Source organism: Schistocerca serialis, chromosome 1 (assembly GCF_023864345.2).
Source record: "Schistocerca serialis cubense isolate TAMUIC-IGC-003099 chromosome 1, iqSchSeri2.2, whole genome shotgun sequence".
In the NCBI taxonomy this organism is placed as follows: Eukaryota; Metazoa; Arthropoda; class Insecta; order Orthoptera; family Acrididae; genus Schistocerca; species Schistocerca serialis.
The window spans coordinates 1,077,685,288-1,077,700,290 of NC_064638.1; the positions used below are offsets into that span (position 1 = coordinate 1,077,685,288).

The 15,003-nt window shown below is 45.9% G+C and overlaps 1 protein-coding gene across 3 annotated transcripts in view; it reads left to right on the forward strand.

Annotated features, from left to right (window-relative positions):
- The window catches only part of LOC126415972 (uncharacterized), a 296,810-nt gene that overhangs the window by 30,640 nt on the left and 251,167 nt on the right, over positions 1 to 15,003 (forward strand). The window lies entirely within an intron of this gene.

Consider the following 15,003-nt stretch of genomic DNA (forward strand, 5'->3'; position numbering starts at 1 on the left):
TGTCGAGACCGATGACCTCACTGTCTGGTCTCCTCGCCCAAAACAGCCCATCCCAATCCCCCACTGGCTTTAATGCATACTTCTCTTTTCCCTCCAATACCTTTATCCTCACTTTTCAAGTCATTTTCGAAACCACTCTCATCCGTCCAAAACTCGTACTTCATATTCCCTCAAAATCCTCCCCTCCTCTGTCAGTCTTATGAATGTTATCTCTGTGGTCCTTATTTTGTTATTTCCAATGATAACCAGCTATCTAGTGTCTCTCGTTAGCTCCCGACCTCTTCATACTTTGAGCATGTAATCACTTTAGACTCGCCACATGCCTCTTCTCTCCATCAGCTTCTGTCAACCTGAGCAACCACACACAAGCAGCAGTTTGGCTTCACGTGTCTGGGGTTGTTTCGGTGGGAGTGTATATTGACGCTAGGAAAAGCATTGGCGCAAAAGCAGTATAAGTCTCTTTGCTGTTGTGTGTGTGAATGTGCCACACTTTATTCAAATGTAGGTGTATGATTGCCTTTTTTCATCTTTGTTTATTGGTTTCATCCTGAAAGTCCTATCTCCCTAGGGGGCCCACAGTCCCTTTTGTTGGTATGTGTGTGGCGTGCACGGGGCCCTGAGCTATTGCAGTTTCCTTCCTTTCTCCACACTGCATTACTGCCCCTGTTCCTCTCCTTCCCTGTTCTTCCTCCTTTCTCCCTGCCCCCTCCTTTCCCTCTTGGTGGACTTCTTTATATCGACCTGACTATCCTCCCTGCTTTGTTTTGGTATGTGCTATTGTTTAGTTTGTGGTTTCCATCTCCTTTTTGGTGTTTTTGGCCCCCTGGGGTTTGACCTCCATTTCAAACGTTTTTCTTTCGGTATGAGCCATTTGGAGATGAACTCCCAACCTTGTTTCCATTGTGCAGGCTACTCTCCGCCTCCCCTCCCTTTCCCCTTGCTCCCTGGCCCCCTTCCTATTAGGTCACCGACACAGTAGCCAGTCCGTGTGGGGGGGCTGTTAAGTACCCACTTGGCTGACCCCCCTGACATCCCAGGGATCACACTGCTAGTGCCTGAGCTGTTAACGCCTCGTGTATGTCAAGGAGTCGATGCTCATCAGTTTGGGGGATCTGAACTCCCAGCAATGGTCGCCGTGCCAGACGACCCTTGCTGTGCTGGGTGGCACCCATGGGGCGAGCCCCTGGTCGGAGTGGGTGGTACTAGGGTGGATGCCTTGTACATGAAACGACAAAAGCTTCAACATCGTGGCCATTCTGTAGCCGTCTCTAAGAGTGATAGAAGACATGCCACTCCTTGTTCTGATCCTTCAGCCTTCCCCTCCCAGGCCACCTCCTGGGAAGAGGGTCAAGCTTGCTGGCTTGGGTTGAAACCTTTCCTTTGGTACCTGGTTTGTACCAGGACAGATGGTGAAACTTTTGCCGTGACCAGGCCTTTGTTTTTCGTGGAGACAATTAAAGATACGTATTGCAAAGTGGAATTCATGAGTAAAATGCAGTCCAATTCTTTGCTCATAAAGACATCTTCTGCTGCCCAATCTGAAGTCGTGCATGCTTGAGACCATCTTGGTGACATCCCAGTCTCCATCGCACCCCACCAATCTTTGAACTCGGTACAGGCCATCATTTTCCAGGGGATCTTCTTCTCCAAACTGACGAGGAGCTCCGTGCAAACCTCAAGGAGCGAGGAGTCCTATTTAGTTGCCGTGTACAGCAAGGCCCTAAAAGCAATCACACCATTATCCTGGCCTTCAAGGGGGTACCCACCCAGAGGAGGTAAAGGTGATGGTGTATCGGTGTGATGTAAAACCCTACATTCCACCACCAAAGAGATGCTTGAAATGCTTATGGTTTGGAGGAGCGCCCCACTTCTTCGGCAGCTGCCAGTACTGGAGCTCCCTTCCAGGACTCCTCTTCCCGGCACCCCTCTGAAAGGCAATCTACAGCTCCACATCGGCTGTGCTATCTGCGGCCGGTGGGTGCCAACATTGCCAGGTGTAATTCCGTGCCTGGCCTCTTTGCGGTCTGCCCTTCTCTACCTTCACAAGAGAAGAAGCAGAAGCACAAGAACAAGAGCAAGGCCCCTCCGGTACTCCCTGGGGTGCTGCCTTTCTCTTCTCCAGCCAATGAACCAACAGAGTCTGACCCCACCTGTATAGACATTACCCCATCCCATTTTGTCAGTTCTTACTCAACCACTCTTTGTGGGTTCCACGCTGTTGAAACCGAATTGGCCCCTTATGGGCTTCCGGTGGTCTTTGCACCTTGATCTGCAAGGACATTGTTAGTAAATGAGTTCCCCTCCATACCATTCTGGTAGCAATTGCCCATCTGGACACTCCAATCACAATCTGTAATCCCTACCTCCCGCCTGACAGGCTGCCCCCATCCCTTGCCCTAACCACCCTTCTTCAACAACTCCCTTCTCCCCTCCTGCCTCTAGGGGACTTTAATGCCCACAACCTTCTTTGGGGTGGTCACACAACAAATGCCCTGGGCAGGACATTTGAAGCTGTTCTGGCAGGGCTTGACCTCTGTCTCCTAAACACTGGCACTCCCACACACTTTAGTGTGGTATGCGGTACTTTCTCTGCCATTGACCTCTCCATCTGCAGTCCCGGTCTTCTTCCCTCCATTCAGTGGGGTGTCCATGATGACTTATCTGACAGCAATCATTACCCGATTGTTTTGAACTTCCTTCAGTATATCTCGCTATGTCACCCTCTTAGGTGAGCCTGCTCTAAAGCTGATTGTGGTGCCTTCTCCTCTGCTACCATCCCCCCTGTACTATCACAGTTATATTGATGAGTCTACACAGACTCTGACTGCTGCCATTTTTCCCACAGCTGTTTCAGCCATCCCTTCTTCCTTGAGTTCCCCTTGGTGAAAGATGGTCACTTGGTGCTCTTCAACGCTTCAAGCGGCACCCTTCTAATTGTCTCCTTCTGGTCTTTAAATGATTCCGCACCTGGGCTCGTTACCTAATCAGATTTCAGAAACGGTTTTGCTGGGAACTATATGTGGCTGCCATAGGACCACACACACCCTCTTCACAAGTCTGGGTGAAACTCAAGCGAATTTTTGGCCATTGTCCTCCCACCAGTGTTGCAGGATTTTTTGTGCATGGTGTTGTCTTTACCCATCTGAACTTTGTCGCAGAGCATTTCCCTCAACACTTTGCCCAAGCCTCTGCATCAACTCAGTATCCACCCACGTTCCTCCTTCTGAAAGAGGGCTCAGAACGACTGCCTTTGTCTGTGTTTCTTGCTGCTTGGAGCCTTATAATGCCCCATTTAGCGAGTGGGAATTCGCCAGCGCTCTCTCCCTTTGTCCTGACACGGCTCCTGGACCAGATCGGATACATAACCAAATGCTCCAACACTTTCAACCATCTGTGGAGTGAGGGGGTATTTACTACCCAGTGGCAGGGAGGCATTGTTATTACCGAGCGAGGTGGCGCAGTGGTTAACACACTGGGCTCGCATTCGGGAGGACGACGGTTCAATCCCGTCTCCGGCCATCCTGATTTAGGTTTTCTGTGATTTCCCTAAATCGTTTCAGGCAAATGCCGGGATGGTTCCTTTGAAAGGGCAGGGCCGATTTCCTTCCCAATCCTTCCCTAACCCGAGCTTGCGCTCCGTCTCTAATGACCTCGTTGTCGACGGGACGTTAAACACTAACCACCACCACCACCATTGTTATTTCGGTGTTGAAGCCTGGGAAACCACCTTTTCACTCGGGTAGCTACCATCCAATTAGCCTTACCAACACCTTCTGCAAGCTCCTTGAATGCCTGATGTGTCGGCGGCTGTTTCGGATCCTTGAACCCCACGACCTTTTGTCATCAACTCAAGGTGGTTTTCACTGTGGCCGCTCTATGGTGGATAACTTGGTCCTCTTTCTGTTATCCGGACAGCTTTCGCCCATCAGCAACAACTCATTGCAGTCTGCTTTGACCTGCATGTATCTCAATGTTCTTAGAAGTTTGTGCAATACCATCTGGGGTGCAGACCGCTCTATTCTCTTGAGATTGTACAAAGTGCTTGTCCAGTCTCATTAGGACTACGGGGGAGTCCTGTCTGTGGTTTCGCTTCACCTTTGACATTGCATATACTAGACCCCATCCACCATGTGTGGGTACGACGTGTGAGTGGTGCCTTCCGGACTAGCCCCAGCCGCGTGATTAGCCTTCTCACAGAGGCAGGGATTCAACCGCTGCGAGTTTTGCGCCAACAGCAGCTGATATCTTACGCGCTCTGCGTTTGCTGTACCCCAAAGCATCCTAATTATGGTCTCCTTTATCCAGACACGGAGATCAACCTCCCTGCGGCGGCAGCCACAATGTAGGATTACCATGGCTGTCCGCATTCAGTCGCTCTTTTCTGAGCTACAGTGCTTCCCTTTACTGCCTCTTTTCTCTGCTCACGTATGTACCCCTCTGTGGTGCGTCTCTTGGCCACAGCTCTGTCTTGATCTCTGCATCAATTAAAAGTATTCTCTACGTCTGGAGGCCCTTTGCCACCAATTCTACTGTCTCCTCAGTTCATTCCAGGGTTCAGAAGTGATTTATACTGATGGCTCCGTGGTTGCAGGTCACACTAGTTATGCTTACACCTCTGCGAGGCACACAGGACTTTGTTCCTTGCCAGATGGCTATAGTGTTTTTACAGCAGAATTGGTTGCCATCATGCGCACTGGACCATGTCTGCTTCTGCTCAGGACTGTCCTTCACTATCTGTAGTGACTCCTTGAGCAGTTTGCAAGCTATCGGCCAGTGCTTCCCTCGCCAGCCGTTGGTCATAGCTGTCCAGGACTTCCTTTCTCTCCTTGATCAACATGGATGCCCAGTGGTTTTCATTTGGACCCAGGCCATGTTGGGATCCGTGGCATTGAACTTGCCGATCGTCTGGCTAAATTGGCTACTAACGGGCCATCTCTTGCGGTTGCCATTCCGGTAATAGACCTTCATTTGGCCCTATGTTGTCAGGTTTTGGGACTTCGGAATGCAGAAAGGCACACTCTTTCTTTGCTGAACAAGCTCAGGGCGATAAAGGATTCTACAACTATGTGGGAGTCCCCCTTACGGGCCTCTCGTAAAGCCTCTGTTTTTCTTCGCCGGCTCCGCTTCAGCCATACTTGGCTGACTCACGGTTATCTTCTCCATCGTAAGGCCCCCCCCCCCCCCCCCCCCCCTGGGTTGACCCCATATTGGACTGTCCCGACTTAGCCGCCCTGCGATGGACTTTTAGCTTTCCTGACTCGCTACCCCCTGGCGTTAGCTGAAATGCCTCAGTGGCTGATCTAGTTTTACAATTTCTTCGTGATTGGGTGTGTGTGTTTGTGTGTGTGTGTGTGTGTGTGTGTGTGTGTGTGGGTGTGTGTGTGGGGGGGGGGATGGTTTATCAGTTTATTTAATGGTGGGACCTTCAACCTTATTGGTGGGTGGAGGGGATGGCAGGCTGTCTTGCTCCCCCCTTCGCACCAATAGGACTGGCTTCATCTGGGCTTGGTGGTTCACCCCCGCCCTCTGCCCTCCCACTCCTTTCTTTATGGGGTCTGTGTCTACCTGTGCTTCTTCCTTCATGTCCCTGTCATTGGTCACTTTCCTTCCCTCCTCTCTTCTTCTGCCTTCTTCCTTCTCTGTCAATAATTTGTAATTTTATGGCCATTGTAGTTCCCTCTTATAGTGTGAGGTTTTATCTGTATTAGTTATTCCAAGATCGAAGGGACTGATGACCGCGTAGTTTGGTCCTTTCTCCAATCCAACCAACCAACCTGAAAGTCACACTGCTGTAGTATTCAAAACCTACCTTGAATATGGATTACATCTACATCTACATCTACATTTATACTCCGCAAGCCACCCAACGGTGTGTGGCGGAGGGCACTTTACGTGCCACTGTCATTACCTCCCTTTCCTGTTCCAGTCGCGTATGGTTCGCGGGAAGAACGACTGTCTGAAAGCCTCTGTGCGCGCTCTAATCTCTCTAATTTTACATTTGTGATCTCCTCGGGAGGTATAAGTAGGGGAAAGCAATATATTCGATACCTCATCCAGAAACGCACCCTCTCGAAACCTGGCGAGCAAGCTACACCGCGATGCAGAGCGCCTCTCTTGCAGAGTCTGCCACTTGAATTTATTAAACATCTCCGTAACGCTATCACGGTTACCAAATAACCCTGTGACGAAACGCGCCGCTCTTCTTTGGATCTTCTCTATCTCCTCCATCAACCCGATCTGGTACGGATGCCACACTGATGAGCCATACTCAAGTATAGGTCGAACGAGTGTTTTGTAAGCCACCTCCTTTGTTGATGGACTACATTTTCTAAGCACTCTCCCAATGAATCTCAACCTGGTACCCGCCTTACCAACAATTAATTTTATATGATCATTCCACTTCAAATCGTTCCGCACGCATACTCCCAGATATTTTACAGAAGTAACTGCTACCAGTGTTTGTTCCGCTATCATATAATCATACAATAAAGGATCCTTCTTTCTATGTATTCGCAATACATTACATTTGTCTATGTTAAGGGTCAGTTGCCACTCCCTGCACCAAGTGCCTATCCGCTGCAGATCTTCCTGCATTTCGCTACAATTTTCTAATGCTGCAACTTCTCTGTATACTACAGCATCATCCGCGAAAAGCCGCATGGAACTTCCGACACTATCTATTAGGTCATTTATATATATTGTGAAAAGCAGTGGTCCCATAACACTCCCCTGTGGCACGCCAGAGGTTACTTTAACGTCTGTAGACGTCTCTCCATTGATAACAACATGCTGTGTTCTGTTTGCTAAAAACTCTTCAATCCAGCCACACAGCTGGTCTGATATTCCGTAGGCTCTTACTTTGTTTATCAGGCGACAGTGCGGAACTGTATCGAACGCCTTCCGGAAGTCAAGAAAAATAGCATCTACCTGGGAGCCTGTATCTAATATTTTCTGGGTCTCATGAACAAATAAAGCGAGTTGGGTCTCACACGATCGCTGTTTCCGGAATCCATGTTGATTCCTACATAGTAGATTCTGGGTTTCCAAAAGCGGCATGATACTCGAGCAAAAAACATGTTCTAAAATTCTACAACAGATCGACGTCAGAGATATAGGTCTATAGTTTTGCGCATCTGCTCGACGACCCTTCTTGAAGACTGGGACTATCTGTGCTCTTTTCCAATCATTTGGAACCCTCCGTTCCTCTAGAGACTTGCGGTACACGGCTGTTAGAAGGGGGGCAAGTTCTTTCGCGTACTCTGTGTAGAATCGAATTGGTATCCCGTCAGGTCCAGTGGACTTTCCTCTATTGAGTGATTCCAGTTGCTTTTCTATTCCTTGGACACTTATTCCGATGTCAGCCATTTTTTCGTTTGTGCGAGGATTTAGAGAAGGAACTGCAGTGCGGTCTTTTTCTGTGAAACAGCTTTGGAAAAAGGTATTTAGTATTTCAGCTTTACGCGTGTCATCCTCTGTTTCAATGCCATCATCATCCCGTAGTGTCTGGATATGCTGTTTCGAGCCACTTACTGATTTAACGTAAGACCAGAACTTCCTAGGATTTTCTGTCAAGTCGGTACATAGAATTTTACTTTCGAATTCACTGAACGCTTCACGCATAGCCCTCCTTACGCTAACTTTGACATCGTTTAGCTTCTGTTTGTCTGAGAGGTTTTGGCTGCATTTAAACTTGGAGTGGAGCTCTCTTTGCTTTCACAGTAGTTTCCTAACTTTGTTGTTGTACCACGGTGGGTTTTTCCCGTCCCTCACAGTTTTACTCGGCACGTACCTGTCTAAAACGCATTTTACGATTGCCTTGAACTTTTTCCATAAACACTCAACATTGTCAGTGTCGGAACAGAAATTTTCGTTTTGATCTGTTAGGTAGTCTGAAATCTGCCTTCTATTACTCTTGCTAAACAGATAAACCTTCCTCCCTTTTTTTATATTCCTATTAACTTCCATATTCAGGGATGCTGCAACGGCCTTATGATCACTGATTCCCTGTTCTGTACATACAGAGTCGAAAAGTTCGGGTCTGTTTGTTATCAGTAGGTCCAAGATGTTATCTCCACGAGTCGGTTCTCTGTTTAATTGCTCGAGGTAATTTTCGGATAGTGCACTCAGTATAATGTCACTCGATGCTCTGTCCCTACCACCCGTCCTAAACATCTGAGTGTCACAGTCTATATCTGCTAAAATGTCACTGAAAAGCTCTTGTCAATTTGGGCTTTCACTGATAGACCTATCAGTATCATGATGATGAGTTTGGGTTGAAAGTAGTGACACTCCACAGAGACATTAGACGTTAGGACTTACCTGCCTTAGTCTGCTTCAATAGCACAGTGTCACATGCGATTGACATAGACAGTTGTATTTCTGTAATGTTTTGGAGAAAGTTATTACAGTCATTTTTGTTTTTACACACCTCATGATTTCACAGTATCTGCAGTCATGCTCTATTTGGCTGATTTCTTTAGTTACTAGTTGGAAAATGACATACTGCAATTGCTCTTTTTTCTATTCATTTTATAAATTGGAAAGCAATATGCAGTTAATCATTTCATTTGTATAGAATCTGACTTCTTCAAAGTATATTCTTATAAATTAAATTTTCTTTTTTGCTTTTAATGGTTCTCGAACAAACTTCCTGTAGTTTTCCATGTGAGAATACTATATGTTGACCTTACTGGAAACTGGAAAGTCTTAAGGGTGAATGATAAGTTAGTTGAAATGAATGTAATTAATGGTATGAACACTGACCTGCATTTTCCTTTTCTGATTAATATTTCTGCTTCAGTATTATGAGAAGAAAAGTTGCTACTCACCATATAGCGGAGGTGCTGAGTCGCAGATAGGCACAACAAAAAGACTCTCACAATTATGGCTTTCGGCCGTTATGGCCTTCATCAACAACATTACACACACACACACACACACACACACACACACACACATGCACACACACAAAAAACTGCAGTCTCAGGCAACTGAAACCACACTGCAAGCAGCAGCACCAGTGCATGATGGGAGTGGCAACTGGGTGAGGGGTAAGGAGGAGGCTGGAGTGGGGAGGGTGAGGGATAGTATGGTGGGGGTGGCGGACAGCAAGGTGCTGCATGTAAGACTGAGGGCAGGAGAGATGGGGACGGGAAGTAGTGGAAAAGGAGAGGAATTAAAAGACAGGGTGAGTGGTGGAATGACGGCTGTGTAGTGCTGGAATGGGAACAGGGAAGGGCTGGATGGGTGAGGACATCAACTAACGAAGGTTGAGGCCAGGAAGGTTATGGGAACATAGGATGTATTGCAGAGAAAGTTCCCATTTGCGCAATTCATAAAATCTGGTTTTAGTGGGGAGGATCCATATTACACAGACTGTGAAGCAGTCATTGAAATGAAGGATACCATGTTTGGCAGTGTGTTCAGCAAGAGGGTGGTCCACTTGTTTCTTTCCACTGTTTGTTGTGCCCTGAAATGAGAAATGTCCTGCCCATTATCCTTCCCACCCCTCCCACAGTGGTATTCCGCTGTCCACTGAACCTACACAATATACAGGGTGGCGCAGATGGATCGGGTGGTTTTAAAATACTTGTCAAACTGTCAATTGTAAAGGTATTCGATTGAAATAAAGTGCAAAACGTGTAGTTACAATGGAAGTTTATTAACAAAAAAATAGTAATGTTAGTTTTTAAAAATTACATCCATCAAATGCCCTCCTTCTCGAGCGACGCATTCTTGGAGTCGGTCCTTAACGTTCCGCATTGCCCGCTCAAGCACATCACCAGGAATTGATGTGATTTCGGTGTGAATTGCTGCCTTCAACTCCTGAATGGTCCGGGGTTTGTTCATGTAGACCCTTGCTTTTAAATAGCCCCATAAGAAAAAGTCACATACCGTGAGGTCCGGCGAGCGAGGGGGCCAATGGACATCTCCATTACGGGAAATCAAACGGCCAGGGAACAGAGTGCGTACAGCTTGCATTGATATCCTAGCGGTATGTGCAGTTGCCCCGTCTTGTTGGAACCACATATTGCCCATGTCGTAATTGTTCTCTTCAAGTTGTGGGAGAAGAAAATCTTCAATCATGTTCACATAACGCTGCGAATTAACAGTAACCGCCTGCTCCCTTTCATTTTCAAAAAAGTAAGGACCAATTATCCCTACCTTAGAAACCCCACACCAAACCGTCACTTCGTCACTATGGAGGGGCCGTTGGTGTAGATCTCTTGGGTTAGTGTCGGCCCAGTAACGGCAATTTTGCTTGTTTACGTATCCGTTAATGTGAAAGTGAGCCTCGTCAGACATCGTGATAATCAGGTTTACATCTTCCAATAACTCCAACATCTGTTGGCTAAACTGAAGCCTTTGAAGATGGTCTGTTGGGAGAATCTTCTGTACCAACAGGATTTTATAGGGGTGGAATTTCAGTTCTTCGTTAAGAATCCTTTGAAGGCTCCGACGTGACATTCCAAGAGCTGGAGCACGACGTCTCGTTGATCGACGTGGGCTCGCAGTGACATCGCGTCTCACACGCTCCTCGTTCTCAGGCGTTGTTATTGTTGGCGGTCTAGGCGTCCATTTTGGAGCACATGAACCAGTAGTGCGGAAATTATGCACCCAACTCAATATCGTATCTCGCTTAGGAACACTACCGCGAGGTGGGATGTTGAAACGCCGGCGAAAGGCACGCGTCACAGCAACAATTGACTCGTTATTGCGTATGAACTCTTCCACTGCGAAAACACGATGCTCAACGGACCACGTAGCCATCGCGACTGACTGCCAGCCTGCAACTGAAACTTCCCGTCCCCCCCCACCACAGGACGAAGTCGCCGAACACCTGGCTCCCCCCCTCCAGACGTACAGTCCACTTCAAAACCACCCGATCCATCTGCGCCACCCTGTACTTGTCCATCCTTGCTCAACCTCTGCTCCCAATCTCTTACCTCATGGCTCATACCCCTGTAACAGACCTAGATGCAAGGTCTATCCCATACATCTTCCCACCACCACCTACTCCAGTCTGGCCATTAACATCACCCATACCTTCAAAGGCAGGGATACCTGTGAAACCAGACAAGTGGTCTACAAGCTAAGCTGCAAACACTATGCTGCATTCTATGTAGGCATGACAACCAACAACCTGTCTGTCCACATGAATGGTCACTGACAAACTGTGGCCAAGAAACAAGTGGACCACTCTGTTGCTGAACACACTGTCAAACATGATATCCTTCATTTCAACAACTGCTTCACAGTCTGTGCCATATGGATCCTTCCCATCAACACCACCTTTTCTGAATTGCGCAGGTGGGAGCTTTCCCTGCGATACATCCTATGTTCCCGTAACCGTCCTGGCCTCAACCTTCGTTAGTCACTGACCTCACCCATCCAGCCCCTTCCCTGTTCCCATTCCAACACTGCACAGCCGTCATTCTACCACCACACCCAGTCTTTTCTTTCTTTTATTTCTTTTATTATTTTTTTATTTATTTCTCTCTATTTCTCTCCTTTTTCGCTACTCCCCCCCCCCCCCCCCCCTCCTTCCCCCATCCCCACCTCACAACCTCACTCGTCCCCTCTGTCTAACCTGCAGCACTTCACTGTCCACCACCCCCACCATACTATCCCTCACCCTCCCTGCCGGAGCCTCCTCCTTACCCCCATCCAATCGCCACTCCCATCATGCACTGGTGCTGCTGCTCTCAGTGTGGTTTTAGTTGCCTGAGACTGCAGTCGCGTGTGTGAGTTGCGTTTTCTCTCTCTCTCTCTCTCTCTCTCTCTCTCTCTGTCTCTGTGTGTGTGTGTGTGTGTCTTGTTAACAAAGGCCATAATGGTCGAAAGCTATGATTGTGAGAGTCTTTTAATTATGCCTATCTGCGACTTACGATCTCCGTTGTAGGGTGAGTAGCAACTTTCCTTCTCATAATACTGTTTCATTCCATCTTGGATTTTCCCTTGTTTAATATTTCTGTTTCCATTACAAGGTTTAGAAACTTTTTTTGCCAGAGCGTATTGCGAAAATTGAGCAAATTTAAGAGATCTGTTGGGAAATTTACACTTTTGTATGGGTTCATCATTGTATTGATGGGTTTAAATGCTTTTTCTGCCACAGATATCATATTCGGTATTCGCTGATAAGTTTGTTGACCTGTATCTTTGTTTCTGTTTACCAAAATTGTCTGGTTGCACAGCCATTGTTTTTTTATTTTTTTGAATTTTTTAATGTAGTGTCTCACTATAAGCAGACACTGTTTTCTGATGAGGTGTTCCTCTGTCTTCACTACAGTGCACATATTGTCAGTTAAGATGATTTTGACAGAGTGAAAATCATTGTGATATCTACGTTCACATGTTGTATTCTAGACCATACGTAAAAGCTCGTAGCCTAAATGTTATAGAAAAATCTTTAATTTTTTCTGCTAATTTCTCTTTTAATTAAAAGAAATGGATGTAAAAGAAACAATATGTCCTGATGACCACCACTATCTGATGGTGAGCACATCAAACACTCATCTCCACAACCACAACAGCTGTCTGTGCACATTGGTGGAACCAAGGGAAGCACTAAGACACAAAAATCAGTGATTGACAGTGGATGGTTTTGGAGATTACATCAACTTCACCCAGAGAGCCTTCAATTTTTGTTTGTATATGTTGATTAAATGGAGAAAGTGTATGATTCATGTGTTTTATTCAACAACTAGTCATCTCAAGGAATTGTGAGAAACTACAGCATTCGTACCAGTAACTGCTAGTAACAATCACATGCATCAACTTTTGTGCTATTTCTGGCTAGAGCATAGGAACATAGAGCATACATGTACATGTGAAGCAGCATTCACACTTCACACTATCCATGTATAAGACTTGAGTCTAAATGACATTATTCACATAGTAGAGCAAACCACACACACACACACACACACACACACACACACACACACACACACACACACACATATTATTGAAATGCATCTGTATGGACTAGTATTTTTGAGAACTAAAAAGGATTTTGAAGATGCCTTACTTGTTTAATAAATGTGTAGAAATTGGCAATCAGTACAACAGACAGTGAAATGAAATTGTCTCATATTTTCACATTTTCAACCAGGATTGTGTCAAAGAGGGTAAAGTTATGGAATCATAACTTCCGCTGTACAAATCGCCAAGTGTACGTATTGTGTCTAAAAAGTTTGGTGAATGGTGTCTTACCTGAACAGCAACTTGTTGCATGTGTGCATGCATGTGTGCATGCATGTGCACGGGTCTTCAGAGACTTGAGGAGAATCGATACACTGCATGCACTATATGTGACTGGCTGTGTAAACAGACTGCAACCAGTTGAATGTAGTCAGTGTGAGAGAAAGTATCACAGTGCAATGGAGCAACATGTAAACATCAAGTTCTGCTACAAATTGGGGAAGACTGCAACAGAGGCACATGGAATGTTGGTGCAGGTGTACAGGAGGGAAGCCGTGGGCAGAAAATGTGTTTACCAATTATATAAACGTGTCCGTGAAGGGAAGGAAACAACTGAGGATGAGCCATGTTCAGGTTGGCCATCGATCAGCAGAAGCTCAGAAAAGATCGAGAAAGTGTGACAAATGCTGGTACAAGGTTGGTGATGGACTGTTAGATTCATTGCAGAGGAATTGGGCATTAGCAGGGACACAGTGCACACCATCGTCTGCGATGATTTGAGTAAGCGGAAGATGTGCTCCCACTTTGTGCCATACAAGCTCACAGAGGGGCAGAAAGCAAAATGGATGGAAACTGCTGGTGATTTCATTTCCATGTGTGACCAGGACTCATTGCTTCTGAACACTATCATGGAGATGAGACCTGGTGCTACCAGTTCAATCTGGAATCAAAACATGAATTGATGTCCCCCACCGTCTTCCCCATTGCCTTTTTCAACAACAGCAGCATCTTCTACAAGGAATTTGTCCCTGCAGGTTAAACCATTAATGCTGCATTTTACCAGTTTGTTTTGAACAGATCGCTATAGTGTATCCGGTGGGTTTGGCCAGAGTTACACAGGCCTGGAAAATGGATAGGACACCCTTCCTGCTCTCCTGATTGGTCTCCTGCAGACTTCTGCCCGTTTCCCCGCTTGAAGGTGGCCATGAAAGGTGAATGTTGCGTGGATGTGAATGCCATCAAAGATGGTGTGTAAGCTGTTCTGCTATCAGTTCTACAGGAGGCCTTTGCTGATAGTTTCCAGAAGTTGTACGAATGTTGTCAAAAGTGAGCTGTAGTGGGTAGTGACTAGTGTGGAGGGCAGTAAAGAACGTTTGTTTGCATCATTTGTTTTGGTTGTTGTCTGATAGCATTCACCGAACGTTTTACACACACCACGTATGATTTTTTTTAAATTTGTATTTAAGTGGATAAAAAAGGATGAAAGATGAGTGTTGAACCCTCTGCCAGTAACTGGTATTTAAGGTGTACATGATATATTCATCAAGAACGAAATCCTGAAGGATGATTATTTGGATGTGTAGTGAAGTTATTACAACATGATTCTTCCTGTTGTTAATCTCTCTTGTTGTGAATATTGTTTTTTTTTGTTTTTCTAGCACACCAGCAATTAATTTGTAGTGAAACAGAGTTAATTTCTGTGCTATGTGCATTGCAATATATAGAAAGGTAATATTGTGTACTGTTCGTCTGTTACAATGTTAATACAGAAATGAAACCCATAATGAGAAAATCTTACTATTAATACATCCACTTCCGGACATTTTTTTCCTTGCTTTGTGTGTGCCAGAAACTTTTAGGTCAACTTCTTTTTGCAGCTACAGAAATATAAAATTTGTATTTTTAGAATGAAAAGCTTCCTGTATCCAAGGTGTTTTAGAAGGCCGGTTTGGAGGGAACAAGACTCAAAAAGTGCAGTGATCCTTGATATCCCTAAATCACTCCAAGCAAATAGCTAGACAACTCTTGTAACAAAGCTAAAATCATTTACTTCCTCATTTTTACTAGATAAAATTGTGC